Genomic DNA, 12167 nt, shown 5'->3' with positions numbered 1-12167 from the left:
AATGGCCGCGATCCGAACCGCGCCCGAAATGGGTGATGCATTTAAATTGACTTAATGAGCTGGATGCCCAATCTTACCTGCATTTCCGCCCTTACCATCGCGTTCGCCCGTCCAGATTCGGCGCGGAACAGATGTGCTCGGCAAAGGTCTGTTTCGGGCAGTCCAGCTCTGAGGAGGTAAGATCAGAGCTTCTGGCGGCTCTCTGACTCAGATCAGTGGTGGGGGGAGAGGGGGTGTGGGTGCGGGAGGCCGGAGGTGGATCAGATCATTCTCTGGTCATGGGGGGAGGGGAGGGAGGTGGATCAGATCATTCTCTGGTGAAGGGGGCAGGGGTGGGAGGGTTGCTGTTGCCATTCTGCGGGTGATTGGTGGGGGGGGGGGTCGCGATCGGTCTGGGTAGTGGGGGAGGTGGGTGTAAAGGGGGATAGTTATGTTGTGGGGTGGGGCGATGTCTGTGGGGGCCATCACTCCCACCTTTCGCTCCCAGGTCACTTGATCCGCTTGTTGCTGCCCGGGAGCGATGTGACAGGGGCGCCCATTTCAGATGTATTTCTCACTGCGCACGCGCAGTTCAGAGCTCCGATCGGAGTTGCAGCGTTTCGAGAGCGAGAAGCCCCGCCCACAGAGCGATTCACACTCACAATGTTTTTTCCAGGGTAAGTGCGTATGGGGCCCCCGGAGAACAGATTTCCAATTCAGATCTGAATTGCGTCCAGATTCAGTGCATGAAATCAAAATGGTAAAATCGGGCCCTTAGTGTGCAAAGGTGTACAGGTTCGGGGGATTGGCCATGCTAAATTGCCCCTTAGTGTCCAAAGACATGCTGGTCAGGTGCATTGACCATGCTAAATTCTCCCTAAGTACATGCGAACAGGTGCCGGAGTGTGGCGACTCGGGGATTTTCACAGTCGATTCATAGAGATTTACAGCATGGAAACAGGACCTTTGGCCCAAACTGTCCACACATCCCAGTTTTCACCAATAAGCTAGTCTCAATTGCCCGCATTTGGCCCACATCCCTTTATACCTGTAGAAATCATAGAATCCCTAATGTGCAGAAGGAGGCCATTTGGCCCATCGTGTCTGCACCAATCACAATCCCACCCAGACCCTATCCCTGTAACCCCACCCATTTATCATGCTCGTCCACCTGACACTAAGGGGCAATTTACTATAGCCAATCAACCTAACCTGCTCACCTTTGGACTGTGGAAGGGAACTGTAGCACCCGGGGGAAACCCACGCAGACACGGGGAGAATGTGCAGACTCCACACAGACAGAGACCTGAGGCTGGAATTGAACCCGGGTCCCTGCCGCTGTGAGGCAGCAGTGCTAACCACTGTGCCACCGTGCAGCCCATCTTACCCATGTAACTGTCTAAATGCTTTTTGAAAGGCAAAATTTTACCCGCCTCCACTACTGCCTCTGGCAGCTCGTTTGCAATAAGTGACTTTTCAACAAAATTAACTTAATTTCAGAGTTAATATAAGCCTACTTGTGACCAATAAATAAACTTTAATCTGTAAACGGTGCCATCTTTGATGAAGAGTAAGATAAAAGCAAAATACCGTGGATGCTGGAATCTGAAATAAAAACAGGAAATGCTGGAAAAACTCAGCAGGTCCGACAGCATCTGAGAGAATAGACCAAATGTTTCAACTCTGGATGACCCTTCGTCAGACTCAAAGCGTTGTTTCTATTCTCTCTTCTGTCTGTGTGGAGTTTGCACATTCCCTCCGTGTCTGTGTGAGTTTCCTCCGGGTGCTCCGGTTTCCTCCCGCAGTCCAAAGATCTGCAGGTTAGGTGGATCGACCATGATAAATCGGCACTTAGTTTCAGGGGGACTAGCAGGGTAAATATGTGGGGTTACGGGGATAGGGCCTGGGTGGGATTGTTGTTGGTGTAGGCTCGATGGGCCAAATGGCCTCCTTCTGCACTATATGGATTCTATGATTCACAGATGCTGTCAGACCTGCTGAGATTTTCCAGTATTTTCTGTTTTTGATAAAGTTATACCTCCCAAAGTAAACAGACAGTGGAAACAGAAGGTCCCTTATTTTATAACAAAATGGCGATTCTCGAACCACTGCCCAGAATCGACAGTCAGAAAAGGAACTTTGCTGTTAAATTAAAGTACTGTGTTCAGTGACACACGTTAAAATAATCTGGGTCAAATACCTTCAATTCACAATATTGATTACACAATAATGATTACACAATACTGATTACACAATACTGATTACACAAGACTGATTACACAACATTGATTACACAATACTGATTACACAACATTGATTACACAATATTGATTACACAACATTGATTACACAATTTTGATTACACAACATTGATTACACAACATTGATTACACAATACTGATTACACAGTATTGACTACACAATACTGATTACACAACATTGATTACACAATATTGATTACACAATATTTATTACACAACATTGATTACACAATATTGATTACACAGTATTGATTACACAACATTGATTACACAGTAATGATTACACAACATTGATTACACAATATTACAAAGAACAAAACAGCACAGGAACAGGTCCTTCGGCCCTCCAAGTCCGCGCCACTCCCTGGTCCAAACTAGACCATTCTTTTGTATCCCTCCATTCCCACTCCGTTCATGTAGCTAACCAGATAAGTCTTAATGGTTCCCAGTGTATCCGCCTCCACCACCTTGCCCGGCAGCGCATTCCAGGCTCCCACCATCCTCTGTGTAAAATACGTCCTTCTGATATCCGTGTTAAACCTTCCCCCCCCTCACCTTGAACCTATGACCCCTCGTGAACGTCACCGCCGGCCTGGGAAAAAGCTTCCCACCGTTCACCCTAACTATGCCTTTCATAATTTTATACACCTCGATTAGGTCACCCCTCATCCTCCGTCTTTCCAGTGAGAACAACCCCAGTTTACCCAATTTCTCCTCATAACTAAGCCCTTCCATACCAGGCAACATCCTGGTCAACCTCCTCTGTACTCTCTCTAAAGCCTCCACGTCCTTCTGGTAGTGTGGCGACCAGAACTGGACGCAGTATTCCAAATGCGGCCGAACCAACGTTCGATACAATTGCAACATCAGACCCCAACTTTTATACTCTCTGCCCCATCCTATGAAGGCAAGCAAGCCATATGCCTTATTCACTGCCTTCTCCACCTGTGACGTCACCTTCAAGGATCTGTGGACTTGCACACCCAGGTCCCTCTGCGTATCTACACCCTTTATTGTTCTGCCATTTGTCGTATAGCTCCTCCCTACGTGAGTTCTACCAAAATGCATCACTTCGCATTCATCTGGATTGAACTCCATCTGCCATTTCTTTGCCCAAATTTCCAGCCCATCTATATCCTTCTGTAGCCTCTGACAATGTTCCTCACTATCTGCAAGTCCAGCCATTTTCGTGTTGTCCGCAAAGTTACTGATCGCTCCAGTTACAGCTTCTTCCAGATCGTTTATGCTATCACAAATAGCAGAGGTCCCAATACAGAGCCCTGCGGAACATCACTAGTCACAGGCATCCAGCCGGAAAAGGACCCTTCCACTACCACCCTCTGTCTTCTGTGACCAAGCCAGTTCTCCACCCATCTAGCCACCTTCCCCTTTATCCCATGAGATCCAACCTTTTGCACCAACCTACTATGAGGGACTTTGTCAAACGATTTACTAAAGTCCATATAGACGACATCCACGGCCCTTCCCTCGTCAACCATTCTAGTCACTTCTTCAAAAAACTCCACCAGGTTAGTGAGGCATGACCTCCCTCTCACAAAACCATGCTGACTATCGTTAAGGAGTTTATTCCTTTCTAAATGCGCATACATCCTAGCTCTAAGAATCCTCTCCAACAACTTCCCTACCACAGACGTCAAGCTCACCGACCAATAATTTCCCGGGTTATCCTTCCTACCCTTCTTAAATAACGGGACCACATCAGCTATCCTCCAATCATCTGGGACCTCACCTGTGTCCAGTGACGAGACAAAGATTTGCGTCAGAGGCCCAGCGATTTCATCTTTCGTCTCCATGAGCAGCCTTGGATAGATTCCATCAGGCCCTGGGGATTGGTCAGTCTTTATATTCCTCCTTTGTAATGGAGATTTTCTCTAATGGGTCAACACTCCCCTCCGAGACACTCCCAGTCAACACATCCCTCTCCTTTGCGAATGCCGATGCAAAGTATTCATTTAGTATCTCCCCTACTTCTTTGGGCTCTGAAGCATAATTCCCCACTTTTGTCCCTGAGAGGTCCGATTTTTTCCCTGACAACCCTTTTGTTCCTAACGTATGAATAAAATGCCTTGGGATTCTCCTTAATCCTGTCTGCCATGACATTTCGTGACCCGTTTTTGCCCTTCTAATTCCTCGTTTGAGTTCTTTCCGACTTTGTATTACTCCGGAGCTCCCTCTGTTTTTAGCTGCCTGGACCTAACGTACGCCTCTCTTTTCTTTTTCACCAATCCCTCAATTTCCCTGGTTATCCATGGTTCTCGATTCCTACCTTTCCTATCCTTCTTTTTTACAGGCACATGCCTATCCTGCAGCCCTATCAAATGTTCCTTAAAAGACTCCCACATGCCAGATGTGGATTTACCCTCAAACAGCCTCTCCCAATCAACAGCTGCCAATTTCTGCCTAATCCCACTTAAGTTAGCCTTCCCCCAATCCAACACCTTACCCTTGGGACACCACTCATCCTTTTCCATCACTATCCTAAAGCTAACAGAATTGTGGTTATTTTTGCCACATGTTCCCCTACCGTAACTTTGAAAACCTGACCGGGCTCATTCCCCGGTACTAGGTCCAGTATAGCCCCCTCTCTAGTCGGGCTATCTACATATTGTTCCAAAGAACCTTCCTGTACACATTTTACAAATTCCTCCCCATTCAGACTCCCAGCCCTACGCGATTTCCAGTCTATGCCAGGAACATTGAAGTCTCCCACTACAACAACCCTATTTTTCCTGCACCTATCCATTATCTCCTGACATATCCGTTCTTCCACTTCCCTTGGGCTGTTGGGGGGCCTGTAGCATACCCCCAACATCGTGACTGTGCCCTTCCTGTTTCTAAGCTCCACCCACAGTGACTCGTTACACGACCCCTCTGAATTGCCCCCCCTCTGCACCGCTGTACTATATTCTCTAACTAATACTGCTACTCCCCCACCTCTTTTGGTCCCTCCTCTGTCTCGCCTAAAACACTTGTACCCCGGAATATTCAGAATATTGATTCCACAACATTGATTACACAATATTGATTAAACAATATTGATTAAACAACTTTGATTACACAGTATTGATTACAGCACTTTGATTACAGAATTTTGATTACACAACTTTGATTACACAATATTGATTACACAACATTGATTACACAACATTGATTACACAATGTTGATTCGACAACATTGATTACACAACATTGATTACACAATACTGATTGTACAATATTTGTTGCACAATATTGATTTGACAACATTGATTACACAATACTGATGACACAATATTGATTATACAACATTCAGACAGACAGTGAAGAAATATAAACGGCATCATAATCTCTGTAAACTACTCAGTTTCCTTTAATTGACTGGTACTGGAGTGTGAAAAGACTACAATGTGACCAGCAAATATTCACTTAGCAAAAGCGAGTCACAATCTAAGAGATGTATCATAAAGAGTGCATTATACATGCTGAATTCCAAGATCACAGCATTCCCGTGAACCATCGAACCCACGGCAGTGCAGAAGGAGGCCCTACGGCCCATCGAGTCTGCACTGACTCTCTGACAGAGCATCTTACCTGCATTGGAATGATCCGGGTACATGTTTTCTTTTAAGACCAAAGTTAATATTTAAATGTGAAGACCTGAACGCCTCTCAATGCACAAATATTGTTCGTTTCAACATCATTTCCTGCAAACTTTAACATAAATCTGTTTGTTCTGTATCAGGATATGTCCCTAAATATTACAGTGAGGATAACAAACTTCATTGAACTTTTTGCCATTCATCTCCTCCAATAAATTCGTGAGGTGATTGATTAAGCGCTAAAATAATTCACTAAATTTGTTTCAAGCTTGAGAATACTTGAAACATAGAGTGCAAAATCACTGGAGACTTCATTGGGGCAGCACAGTGGTCAGCACTGCTACCTCACAGCGCCAGGGACCCAGGTTCGATTCCCGGCTTGGGTCACTGTGTGGAGTTTGCATGTTCTCCCCCATATCAGCGTGTGTTTTGTCCGGGTGCTCCGGTTTCCTCCCACAGTGTGAAAGACGTGCCGATTGCAGTGCAGAAGGTGTCTATTCGGCCCTTCACGCCTGCACTGACCACAAACCCACCCAGCCCCCATGCCGGTAATCCCTCTTTACCCTTGCTAGTGCCCCCTGGCACTGAGGGGGAATTTAGGCATGGCCAATCCACCTAACCCGCACATCTTTGGAGTGTGGGAGGAAGCTGGGGCACCCGGAGGAAACCCACGCAGACACGGGGAGAACGTGCAGACATCACACAGACAGTGATCCAAGTTGGGAATTGAACCCGGGTTCCTGTGCTGTGAGGCAGTAGTGCTAACCATTGTGTCACGGTATGGTCCAGTCATTCACTGGCGCTTGAGACCTTGCAATGTAATCAGAACCTGTCTGATACAGTAAACAATAAATCACATTCTAAAAGATTTATCACAAACTGTGCATCAAATGCTGCTATCCCAGAGTGGTTAGCACTGCTGCATCACAGCGCCAGGGACCTGGGTTTGATTCTTGGCTTGGGTCAGTGTCTGTGCTGAATCTGCATGTTGATATAGAATAGTCATAGAATCCCTACACAGCAGAAGGAGGCCATGCAGCCCATCACATCTGCACCGACCACAATCCCACACAGACCCTGTCCCCGCAACCCCACATATCTATTCTGCTAGTCCTCCTGACACTCAGGGGTAATGTAGCGTGACCAATCCACGTAACCCAGACATCTTTGGCGTGTGGGAGGAAAGCGGAACACCCGGAGGAAACCCATACAGACAGGGGGAGAACATGCAGACTCCGCACAGAGAGCGACCCAAGGCTGGAATTGAACACGGGTCCCTGGCGCTGTGAGACGGCACTGCTAACCACTGTGCCACCGTGCCGCGTTGTCCCCATGTCTGTGTCTCCATGGGTTTCCTCCGGGTGCTCTGGTTTCCTCCCACAGTCCGACCGACGTGCTGGTTAGATGTATTGGCCATGCAAAATTGTCCCTCAGTGGAAGAACAAATGTAGGGGGGACGTATACAATAAATGGCAGAGCCATCAAGAGTATAGAAACACAGAGGGACCTCGGTGTGCAAGTCCACAAATCCTTGAAGGCGGCAGTAGAGGTGGAGAAGGTGGTGAAGAAGGAATATGGCATGCTTTCCTTGATAGGACGGGGTATAGAGTATAAAAGCTGGAGTCTGATGTGGCAGTTGTACAGAACGCTGGTTAGTCCACATTTGGAATATTGCATCCATTTCTGGTCGCCACACTACTGGGGCGGCACGGTAGCACAGTGGTTAGCACTGCTGCTTCACAGCTCCAGGGTCCTGGGTTCGATTCCCGGCTCGGGTCACTGTCTGTGTGGAGTTTGCACATTCTCCTCGTGTCTGCGTGGGTTTCCTCCGGGTGCTCTGGTTTCCTCCCACAGTCCAAAGATGTGCGGGTTAGGTTGATTGGCCAGGTTAAAGAAATTGCCCCTTAGAGTCCTGGGATGCGTAGGTTAGAGGGATTAGCAGGTAAAATATGTGAGGGTAGGGCCTGGGTGGGATTGTGGTCGGTGCAGACTCGATGGGCCGAATGGCCTCCTTCTGCACTGTAGGGTTTCTATGATTTCTACCAGGAGGACGTGGAGGCTTTAAAGAGAGTGCAGAGAAGGTTTGCCAGGATGTTGCCTGGTAGGGAGGGTCTTAGATATGAGGGGAGATTTGGTGAGCTGGGCTTGTTCTCCCTGGAAAGACGGAGAATGAGGGGAGACCTAATAGAGGTGTACAAAATTATGAAGGGTATAGATAGAGTGAACAGTGGGAAGCTTTTTCCCAGGTCGGAGGTGACGATCACGAGGGGTCACGGGCTCAAGGTGAGAGCGGCGAGGTATAACTCAGACATCAGAGGGACGTTTTTTACACAGAGGGTGGTGGGGCCTGGAATGCGCTGCCAAGTAGGGTGGTGGAGGCAGACACGCTGGCATCATTTAAGACTTACCTGGATAGTCACATGAGCAGTCTGGGAATGGAGGGATACAAACGAATGGTCTAGTTGGACCAAGGAGCGGCACAGGCTTGGAGGGCCGAAGGGCCTGTTTCCTGTGCTGTACTGATCTTTGTTCTTTGTACTCGAACAGGTGCCGGAGTGTGGCGACTATGGGATTTTCACAACGTCATTGCTGTGCTAATGTAAGCCGACATGTGACACGAATAAATAAACTTATCTCAAACAATGACGAGACAGAGTACAGGAATGAGATAGGGAATCTGGTGAACTGGTGCAGCCACAGTAATCCCTCCCTCAATGTCAGCAAAATGAAGGAGATTGTCATCGACTTCAGGAAGCGTAAAGGAGAACATGCCCCTGTCTACATCAATGGGGACGAAGAAGAAAGGGTCAAGAAATTCAAGTTTTTAGTGTCCAGAACACCAACAACCTGTCCTGATCCCCACATGCCGACACTATAGTTCAGAAAGCCCACCAACGCCTCTTACTTTCTCAGAAGACTGAGGAAATTTGGCATGTCAGCTCCGAATCTCAGTAACTTCTACAGATGCATTCTTTCTGGTTGGGTCACAGCTTGGTGTGTCTCCTGCTCTGCCCAAGACTGTAAGGAAGTACAAAAGGTTTTGAATGTAGCCCAATCCATCACGCAAACCAGCCTCGCATCCATTGACTCTGTCTATACTTCCCGCTGTCTCGGCTACGCATCCAGCATTATTAAGGACCCCACGTACCCGGGACATTCTCTCTTCCACCTTCTTTCTTCGGGAAAAAGATACAAAAATCTGAGGTCACGTATCAATCGACTGAAGAACAGCTTCTTCTCTGCTGCTGTCAGACTTTTGAATTGACTTACCTCGCATTTAGTTGATCTTTCTCTGCACCCGAGCTATGACTGTGACACTACATTCTGCACTCTCTCCTTTCCTTCTCTATGTTTTGTCTGTATCGCGCGCAAGAAACAATACTTTTCATTATATATTAATAAATGTGACAATAATAAATCAAATCAAATCCAGATAAGCTGAAAATTAAGCTCACATCAATTTTGTGAAGCCCTTTCAGTCCCAGCAAGTCATTTGCAGTTGTCTTATTTACCAAACGGTTGCTACTTATCCGTTTGAGACATTAATATTCAAAAGAAAACAAGAATAAATGACCTTCTTGTTGCCAGGATCTGAGATTTAGTGTTGATCTAAAAGGTAACTCAGTAAAAAGAAAGGTAATTCGACAAGAAAACCAGATGAATGGGAAATCGAATAGCTTTTTCCATAATTCACACAGACTCATAATTTGCAAAATCGTGGTTACATGATGCAGTCATATAACAAAGTGAATTTTAAATTGTATCTCTGCAAATCATCTTAATTTGGATTGCTCATCCACACAGACCACGATTCCAGCTGTGGAAACTCTTTTAATTCATATCATTCATTCTCTCTCTCTATATTTGTTTACCCAACAATAATAAGATCAGATAGTCTGAGACTAGGTGACACAGTGGTTAGTGCTGCTCCCTCACAGCGTCAGAGACCAGGGTTCGCTTCCCGGCTTGGGTTACTGTCTGTGCGGAGTCTGACTGTTGTCCCCCATGTCATAGAGTCAGAGAGGTTTACAGCATGGAAACAGGCCCTTCAGCCCAACTGGTCCATGCCACCTTTTTTTAACTACTCAGCTACTCCCAATTGCCTGTATTTGGCCCATATCCCTCTATACCCATCTTACCCATGTAACTGTCTAAATGCTTCTTAAAAGACAAAATTGTATCCGCCTCTGCTACTGCCTCTGGCAGCTTCTTCCAGACATTCACCGCCCTCTGTGTGAAACAATTGTCCCTCTGGGCCTTTTTGCATCTCTCCCCTCTCACCTTAAAGCTATGTCCTCTACGTTTGGAGTCCCCTACCTTCGGGAAAAGATGTGGACTATCTGGGGCGGCACAGTGGCACAGTGGTTAGCACTGCTGCTTCACAGCACCAGGGACCCGGGTTAAATTCTGGTCTCACGTCACTGACTGTGTAGAGTTGGCACATTCTCCCTGTGTCTGCGTGGGTTTCCTCCGGTGCTCCGATTTCCTCCCACATTCCAAAGATGTGTGGGTTAGGTTGATTGGCCATGCTAAATTGACCCTAGTGTCAGGAGAATTAGCAGGGATATGTGGGGTTATGGGAATAGGGCCTGGGTGGGATTGTGGTCGGTGCAGACTTGATGGGCCGAATAGCCTCCTTCTGCACACCAGGGATTCTGTGATTTGATGTTTAACACAGAAGTGAATTTGAAACATTATTTCTGTTTTCCTCCCCAGACAAACACGTTCTTTCCTGGCTGGTCTTTCGGGGCGTGGTTGTTGTTTGCGCTTAGAATCTGCTTCAGCACTTGATGTAACATCAACCCAGTCGTTGCATAAGCAGTAACACCGAATATATCATTGTAGAGGACATCAACTCACTTCCTGCGAGCTTCATTGCAGCTGAATATCACATGAAGCAACTAGAGCAGCATCACCTTCTGAGAAATGAAGACCAGAGTGCGATTGTAAACTGTCAACATTTTTAAAATCTTAAGGAGACATTCGACCTTCGGCATTTGTTGAAACTTCTTTTTGTAAAAGTCTTTGAAGAACAATGAGCCAAACTGTCGTGGAAACTGCATTTTATTTCAGGATTTGAATATTTCAAGCAGCCTCATTGTAAGGTTTACTAGTTCCTCAACAGAAAACAGAAGATTCATTCCTGAAACATTACACTGTGCATCACATCATTGAGCTGACAGCAAATCAGCATCATGACATTGCTGTTTTAACGGGGGAATTTGGCCGAAAAATCTCTTATTTATAATGTCGTGCGGAATAAAAAAAGACGTTCCTTCTCATTTTAAACATCGCCATCTGTGAAACATGGGAGCTAAAAAAAACATTGCACGGGAGTTATTCATGACGATGCTTTGTCCGTCAGGCTCCCTTCTCATTTCTCATTCTGAAACCATCCAGTAAATCCCGGTGGCCACATGATGGTTTTGCCTTGTTAAATGTTGCATTATTTTGGGTTGAATGGAATCCAGTGGTTCAGTTCTGTTTTTGCATTGGCTTCAAGCGGATCGAGTTTATACAGCTTTACATTCCATGGCATGACTTGAGCTGAGCTCAAAGCAGGTTGGACGGTTGAGTTCAGTTGAACGGTAAGATGTCACAGCAATTTCATTGCAATGTTAATGTAAGCCGACTTGTGACACTAATAAATAAACTTTTAAACTAACATTTTTATTAAAGACAACCTTTCTTGATTAGTGCCCTGCACCCTAACAGCCTCTCCACCTACAGGGAAACATCTACACTCGAGATACAGAATTTCAGTGACTCCCTATTCACAGGATAATATATCGACATATCGATTGTGGTCCTTCAGTACTTTTCCATTCACAGAGATATACGTTCTAAATATGTCTCTTTGCGCATCTCTATCCACACCTCCCATCCATTGACTCTGTCTACACTTCCCGCTGCCTCGGAAAAGCAGCCGGCATAATCAAGGACCCCACACACGCCGGGAATTCTCCCTCCCACCTTCTTCCATCAGGTGACCTCCGTCTGAGGTCACGTACCAACCAACTCAAGAACAGCCTCTTCCTTGCTGCCATCAGACTTTTGAATGGACCTACCCCGCATTAAGTTGACCTTTCTCTCCACCCTAGATATGACTGTAACATTCAGCACCCTCTCCTTTCCCTGGAATCATAGAAACCCGACAGTGAAGAAAGAGGCCATTCGGCCCATCGAGTCTGCATTGACAACAATCCCACCCGGGTCCTATCCCCATCGTCCCAAATATTTACCCTGCTAATCCCTCTAACCTACATATCCCAGGACACTAAGGGGCAATTTATCATTGCCAATGCACCTAACCCGCACACCTTTGGAC

General features: G+C 46.5%; 1 long non-coding RNA gene across 1 annotated transcript in view; it reads left to right on the top strand.

The window, feature by feature from the left end:
* The window catches only part of LOC144482100 (uncharacterized), a 44933-nt gene extending 33419 nt beyond the window's left edge, over nucleotides 1-11514 (top strand). The window contains exons 3-4 of the long non-coding RNA XR_013495855.1: nucleotides 8387-8833; nucleotides 10556-11514. This is a non-coding gene — a long non-coding RNA (uncharacterized LOC144482100). The remainder of the gene's footprint in view (nucleotides 1-8386; nucleotides 8834-10555) is intronic.
* Nucleotides 11515-12167: the final 653 nt, after the last annotated feature.

Source organism: Mustelus asterias (assembly GCF_964213995.1).
Source record: "Mustelus asterias chromosome 26 unlocalized genomic scaffold, sMusAst1.hap1.1 SUPER_26_unloc_14, whole genome shotgun sequence".
Lineage (NCBI taxonomy): Eukaryota > Metazoa > Chordata > Chondrichthyes > Carcharhiniformes > Triakidae > Mustelus > Mustelus asterias.
This window is presented reverse-complemented; position numbering and strand designations above follow the sequence as displayed.